The sequence below is a fragment of the Schistocerca cancellata genome, chromosome 3 (genome assembly GCF_023864275.1).
Source record: "Schistocerca cancellata isolate TAMUIC-IGC-003103 chromosome 3, iqSchCanc2.1, whole genome shotgun sequence".
NCBI lineage: Eukaryota > Metazoa > Arthropoda > Insecta > Orthoptera > Acrididae > Schistocerca > Schistocerca cancellata.
In genome coordinates this window covers 696795062-696802259 of record NC_064628.1, presented here as the reverse complement: position 1 = coordinate 696802259, position 7198 = coordinate 696795062, and the positions used below count along the sequence as shown (strand labels likewise).

Genomic DNA, 7198 nt, shown 5'->3' with positions numbered 1-7198 from the left:
CATTAGCAACAACAGTATTGCTGTATATATTCCACTGCCAGACGTATCAAAACGATTTTCGCCTCTGTCATTTCCGGAGTAGAATCCCTTACCTCAAACTGAGGCATTTAACGCATCCCATCATCCCCGAAAGTTGTAACGTCATGACGGATATGACATATCTCTTAGGGGTTGTCATAGTTAACTTATAATACACAAGAATACACTGTCGACACTAATGCAATACGCTAACAATGATTTTTTTCATGTTAACCATTCATCCCTAAGAGTTCTAGGGGTGTCATACCCCAATAGTAAATTTTATTTTATACGCTGTGAGTGCCTTACGTTGCATTCCGGAATTGTCCTTACATTTCACCAAATTTCTACCAGCGTCCCCAAGATAAGAATGCAGGGGGTATAATACCTCCACAGAAGCCCTTTAGTAGGTTATAGTGTATTACGTATGGATGAAACTTCACCATAAATTCGTGAGACACGTTTCCATCTCATCTTCTTCCCTAGCCTACCCTCGCCCATATCTATACGCGTACTAAGCGTAGCTTTAAAGCATTTTTCTTCCGCAGATAGTAATCTGATCGTCGACACTTTGTTGTTGTGAAATGATAATTAAATCAAGACCCTAAGCTGTCGACAGGCGTTGATATACACCAACAGGGACAGTTGAAAATGTGTGCCCCGACCGGGACTCGAACCCGGGATCTCCTGCTTACATGGCAGACGCTCTATCCATCTGAGCCACCGAGGGCACAGAAGATAGTGCGACTGCAGGGATTTATCCCTTGCACGCTCCCCGTGAGACCCACATTCCGAACATAGCGTCCACACACTAGATTTGTAATGCCCTTGCGCATTACACTCATTACTCGCGGCAGACAATCTTACCGAGACCCGTAAGAGTTCGGGCAATGCGTGTGCATCCAGGACAGAAGAAGGTCAATGGCCGGTTAGCCTTAACTATATGAAGATGGTATCTGTTCTTTTGGAAAGAACGGATACCATCTTCATATTTTGTTGCTGTGGTGTTCAGTCAAAGGACTGGGTTGATGCAGTCCTACACGCCACTCTGTACTATTCAAGTCTCTTCATATCCCTTATTTTAGTAAAATTGTACCACAAATTTCTTTTCTCTCCAAATTCTCTTCATGATTTATCCTACAACTCACGCAGCCGCAGTGTTCTCCTGTAACTTCACAACTCAAAAGCATAGATTATGCTCTTGTCTGTACCATTCATTGTCCATGTCTCACTTCCACGCAAGACTAATCTCTAGACAAAAACCTGTGGGTGGGGAATGCAGACGCCAGGCTGCAATTTAGCGGATTAGTTAAAATCCGTGTCCCGCCATCCTGTTTTAGGTTTCCCGTGATTTCTCGAAATCGCTTCAGGAAAACGTCGAGATGGTTCCTTTGAAAGGGAGTGGCCGATTTCTACCTCCATCTTTCCTAAACTGAGCTCATGCAACCCTTTAATAACCTTTTGTCGATGGGATGTTAAACAGTAACCTCCTCCTTCATATACAAACAACTTGTGTAATGAGCAAGAGGAAAACGTATATAAATTCTGATTTTTTTCAGAGGGGTACCCAATTCTTCTTAAGCCGGCTTCACACAGAATGTTTTCCCATCGGACATGATTGGTGCACTCTTGGAAATGGGCTTGTGCATCATAAGGAACACTCTCTCGTGATCTACGACTGCAGAGCTCTCCATCGGCAGTTGTCACCTGTTCAAAAATGGTTCAAATGGCTCTGAGCACTGTGCTCACCAGTCCGCTAGAACTTAGAACTACTTAAACCTAACTAACCTAAGGACATCACACACATCCATGCCCGAGGCAGGATTCGAACCTGCGACCGTAGCGGTCACGCCGGTCCAGACTGAAGCGCCTAGAACCGCATGGCCACACCGGCCGGCGTTGTCACCTGCATCAGGCTCGCAAACCACACGGTTTGTTCACGAAAACCGACGCACGAAAAGTTGCCACGTTGCCTCTATTGAAACGCTCATTTCATGCCGTATAGAAATGCTAGCCATGTTTTTCTGTCTGTAGTACACACAAATAAAACTTCATTATCCATGAACACAATACCAGGCAAAAAGTATGTTCCATGTCCAGGCTGTAAAACTTCCGTTACAGGTAGTGTAATACAATTTACAATAATCTTCCACATAAATAAAAATTATTTTATCTTTCTTACATTCAACTAAAGGCTAAGGTCATACTTGTTAGATCACTGCCTCTATTCAGTAGCCGAATTACTGGAACACATGAAATACAACACATTTATTTAGTGCAATCTTTCTATTAAATTTTATGTAGTACGTATAATAATTTCAGTGGATTGACAATAACGGCCAACTAGTTGCAAAAAACAGGTTTACTAAACCTTGACTGTGGTTTCGACTGAAGGTATTGTATGTAGAAGCACGTTATCTATATCCCACATTGGATATGTGGTTATATGTACAATACCTTCTGAAGAAGTCAATTTTAAAACAGTCGAAACCATAGTCAAGGTTTAATAAACGTATATTTCGAAACTAGTTGGCTGTTACTCCCAATCCAGCGAAGCTCCTGCAAGCACAGTTGCTGAAGTGCAGCCATGTTTAATATCTTACGTATAAGATTGTGTGTGTGTGTGTGTGTGTGTGTGTGTGTGTGTGTACATACATACATGCATGTACGTGTGTTTTGTGCACACAACTGAGTGGTGATTCAGAAAGTAATCTTTCAATTTATTGGTCCATGTTCCCAGCCTTATTCACAAAATCGGATAAATTGTCTTGAGAGAGACCACTCTCGTATATACACTCCTGGAAATTGGAATAAGAACACCGTGAATTCATTGTCCCAGGAAGGGGAAACTTTATTGACACATTCCTGGGGTCAGATACATCACATGATCACACTGACAGAACCACAGGCACATAGACACAGGCAACAGAGCATGCACAATGTCGGCACTAGTACAGTGTGTATCCACCTTTCGCAGCAATGCAGGCTGCTATTCATCCATGGAGACGATCGTAGAGATGCTGGATGTAGTCCTGTGGAACGGCTTGCCATGCCATTTCCACCTGGCGCCTCAGTTGGACCAGCGTTCGTGCTGGACGTGCAGACCGCGTGAGACGACGCTTCATCCAGTTCCAAACATGCTCAATGGGGGACAGATCCGTAGATCTTGCTGGCCAGGGTAGTTGACTTACACCTTCTAGAGCACGTTGGGTGGCACGGGATACATGCGGATGTGCATTGTCCTGTTGGAACAGCAAGTTCCCTTGCCGGTCTAGGAATGGTAGAACGATGGGTTCGATGACGGTTTGGATGTACCGTGCACTATTCAGTGTCCCCTCGACGATCACCAGTGGTGTACGGCCAGTGTAGGAGATCGCTCCCCACACCATGATGCCGGGTGTTGGCCCTGTGTGCCTCGGTCGTATGCAGTCCTGATTGTGGCGCTCACCTGCACGGCGCCAAACTCGCATACGACCATCATTGGCACCAAGGCAGAAACGACTCTCATCGCTGAAGACGACACGTCTCCATTCGTCCCTCCATTCACGCCTGTCGCGACACCACTGGAGGCGGGCTGCACGATGTTGGGGCGTGAGCGGAAGACGGCCTAACGGTGTGCGGGACCGTAGCCCAGCTTCATGGAGACGGTTGCGAATGGTCCTCGCCGATACCCCAGGAGCAACAGTGTCCCTAATTTGCTGGGAAGTGGCGGTGCGGTCCCCTACGGCACTGCGTAGGATCCTACGGTCTTGGCGTGCATCCGTGCGTCGCTGCGGTCCGGTCCCAGATCGACGGGCACGTGCACCTTCCGCCGACCACTGGCGACAACATCGATGTACTGTGGAGACCTCACGCCCCACGTGAGCAGATTTCAGAGTACCTGTTGGCTCAACACAAAAGTTTTGTCTCAAGTACAGATAGTGTTGAGGATCAGTGGACAAAGTTCAAAACCGTCGTACATTATGCGTTAGATGAGTATGTGCCAAGCAAGTTCGTAAGAGATGGAAAAGAGCCACAGTGGTACAACAACCGAGTTAGAAAACTGCTGCGGAAGCAAAGGGAACTTCACAGCAAACATAAACATAGCCAAAGCCTTGCAGACAAACAAAAATTACGCGAAGCGAAATGTAGTGTGAGGAGGGCTATGCGAGAGGCGTTCAATGAATTCGAAAGTAAAGTTCTATGTACTGACTTGGCAGAAAATCCTAAGAAATTTTGGTCTTATGTCAAAGCGGTAGGTGGATCAAAACAAAATGTCCAGACACTCTGTGACCAAAATGGTTCTGAAACAGAGGATGACAGACTAAAGGCCGAAATACTAAATGTCTTTTTCCAAAGTTGTTTCACAGAGGAAGATTGCACTGTAGTTCCTTCTCTAGATTGTCGCACAGATGACAAAATGGTAGATATCGAAATAGACGACAGAGGGATAGAGAAACAATTAAAATCGCTCAAAAGAGGAAAGGCCTCTGGACCTGATGGGATACCAGTTCAATTTTACACAGAGTACGCAAAGGAACTTGCCCCCCTTCTTGCAGCGGTGTACCGTAGGTCTCTAGAAGAGCGTAGCGTTCCAAAGGATTGGAAAAGGGCACAGGTCATCCCCGTTTTCAAGAAGGGACGTCGAACAGATGTGCAGAACTATAGACCTATATCTCTAACGTCGATCAGTTGCAGAATTTTGGAACACGTATTGTGTTCGAGTATAATGACTTTTCTGGAGACTAGAAATCTACTCTGTAGGAATCAGCATGGGTTTCGAAAAAGACGGTCATGTGAAACCCAGCTCGCGGTGTTCGTCCACGAGACTCAGAGGGCCATAGACACGGGTTCACAGGTAGATGCCGTGTTTCTTGACTTCCGCAAGGCGTTCGATACAGTTCCCCACAGTCGTTTAATGAACAAAGTAAGAGCATATGGACTATCAGACCAACTGTGTGATTGGATTGAGGAGTTCCTAGATAACAGGACGCAGCATGTTATTCTCTTCCGAAGTAAGAGTGATTTCAGGTGTGCCGCAGGGGAGTGTCATAGGACCGCTGCTATTCACAATATACATAAATGACCTGGTGGATGACATCGGAAGTTCACTGAGGCTTTTTGCAGATGATGCTGTGGTGTACCGAGAGGTTGTAACAATGGAAAATTGTACTGAAATGCAGGAGGATCTGCAGCGAATTGACGCATGGTGCAGGGAATGGCAATTGAATCTCAATGTAGACAAGTGTAATGTGCTGCGAATATACAGAAAGATAGATCCTTTATCATTTAGCTACAAAATAGCAGGTCAGCAACTGGAAGCAGTTAATACCATAAATTATCTGGGAGTACGCATTAGGAGTGATTTAAAATGGAATGATCATATAATGTTGATCGTCGGTAAAGCAGATGCCAGACTGAGATTCATTGGAAGAATCCTAAGGAAATGCAATCCGAAAACAAAGGAAGTAGGTTACAGTACGCTTGTTCGCCCACTGCTTGAATACTGCTCAGCAGTGTGGGATCCGTACCAGATAGGGTTGATACAAGACATAGAGAAGATCCAACGGAGAGCAGCGCGCTTCGTTACAGGATCATTTAGTAATCGCGAAAGCGTTACGGAGATGATAGATAAACTCCAGTGGAAGACTCTGCAGGAGAGACGCTCAGTAGCTCGGTACGGGCTTTTATTGAAGTTTCGAGAACATAGCTTCACCGAAGAGTCAAGCAGTATATTGCTCCCTCCTACGTATATCTCGCGAAGAGACCATGAGGATAAAATCAGAGAGATTAGAGCCCACACAGAGGCATACCGACAATCCTTCTTTCCACGAACAATACGAGACTGGAATAGAAGGGAGAACCGATAGAGGTACTGAAGGTACCCTCCGCCACACACCGTCAGGTGGCTTGCGGAGTATGGATGTAGATGTAGATGTAGATGTGTTGAGCAATTCGGCGGTACGTCCACCCGGCCTCCCGCATGCCCACTATACGCCCTCGCTCAAAGTCCGTCAACTGCACATACGGTTCACGTCCACGCTGTCGCGGCATGCTACCAGTGTTAAAGACTGCGATGGAGCTCCGTATGCCACGGCAAACTGGCTGACACTGACGGCGGCGGTGCACAAATGCTGCGCAGCTAGCGCCATTCGACGGCCAACACCGCGGTTCCTGGTGTGTCCGCTGTGCCGTGCGTGTGATCATTGCTTGTACAGCCCTCTCGCAGTGTCCGGAGCAAGTATGGTGGGTCTGACACACCGGTGTCAATGTGTTCATTTTTCCATTTCCAGGAGTGTACATAGCCTAGAATATTACAGTACTTGTATTACATTGATGAGAAAGTCCTAGAATGTTTGAGAATACGCGAAAGTGAATAAAAAATATTCGAAGATAGAACACTACCACCCCTGACAGTTGCCTATCGTACAGCATTATCAACAACAGTATTAGTACATATATTCCACTGCCAGACGTATCAAAACGATTTTCCCTTCTATCCTGTCACCATTGATGAGTCCCGCTTCGAACTGAGCGCCGATGACGAGCAGGACACGAATCAACTACATTTGACTTCCCACCTCTTCACATCTATCCAATACACTTCAGAGACCTCGTGTTAACACCCACTATGTCTTTGATGTTATGCTATCCTGATGTCTATAACGGCTAATATATCGTCTGATGACACTAAATTATAACAAATCTTTCATAGAACGACATGTTTTTGATAAATCTTCAAAGCGCCGTTGCTTTGACACATCATGCTTTTATAACACTCTCATGACAATACAAAAAAAAAAAAAAAAACGAGAGTTCTATAACCAGCGATACGACGTTTCCAGTCATTTTATAACAGCAAATTATGCCAACTTAGACGCGCTTTGGAGAGATCTGTGCTGTTGCACTGAAACAGAATATATTCACAGGACAAAAGGCATAATACAAAAGCCACCAAATACAAGCTTAAACTGGGTGTGACGAAATCCAATATGGCGTCTCTCATGTTCTGCTTGTGATGTAAAATGCGATCTTGCATCTCAATGACCACGTTCCTTTCCAAAGAAGCAAAAATCTGGCTTTCCATATTCAGTCTTTCACGCTGTGGTGTGCTGTGGAACGTCATTTCCATATTGTGATGTCACAAAATTCGACCAGGTCCTACTCTACGAATGCTTTTACGACCCTTGTGAGTACGACT

The 7198-nt window shown here is 45.4% G+C and overlaps 1 non-coding gene across 1 annotated transcript; it reads right to left on the bottom strand.

The window, feature by feature from the left end:
* Positions 1-674: 674 nt before the first annotated feature.
* On the bottom strand, positions 675-749 carry Trnat-ugu (transfer RNA threonine (anticodon UGU)). Its single transcript has one exon. It is a non-coding gene; the product is annotated as a tRNA-Thr (tRNA).
* Between the last annotated feature and the right edge of the window lie 6449 nt (positions 750-7198).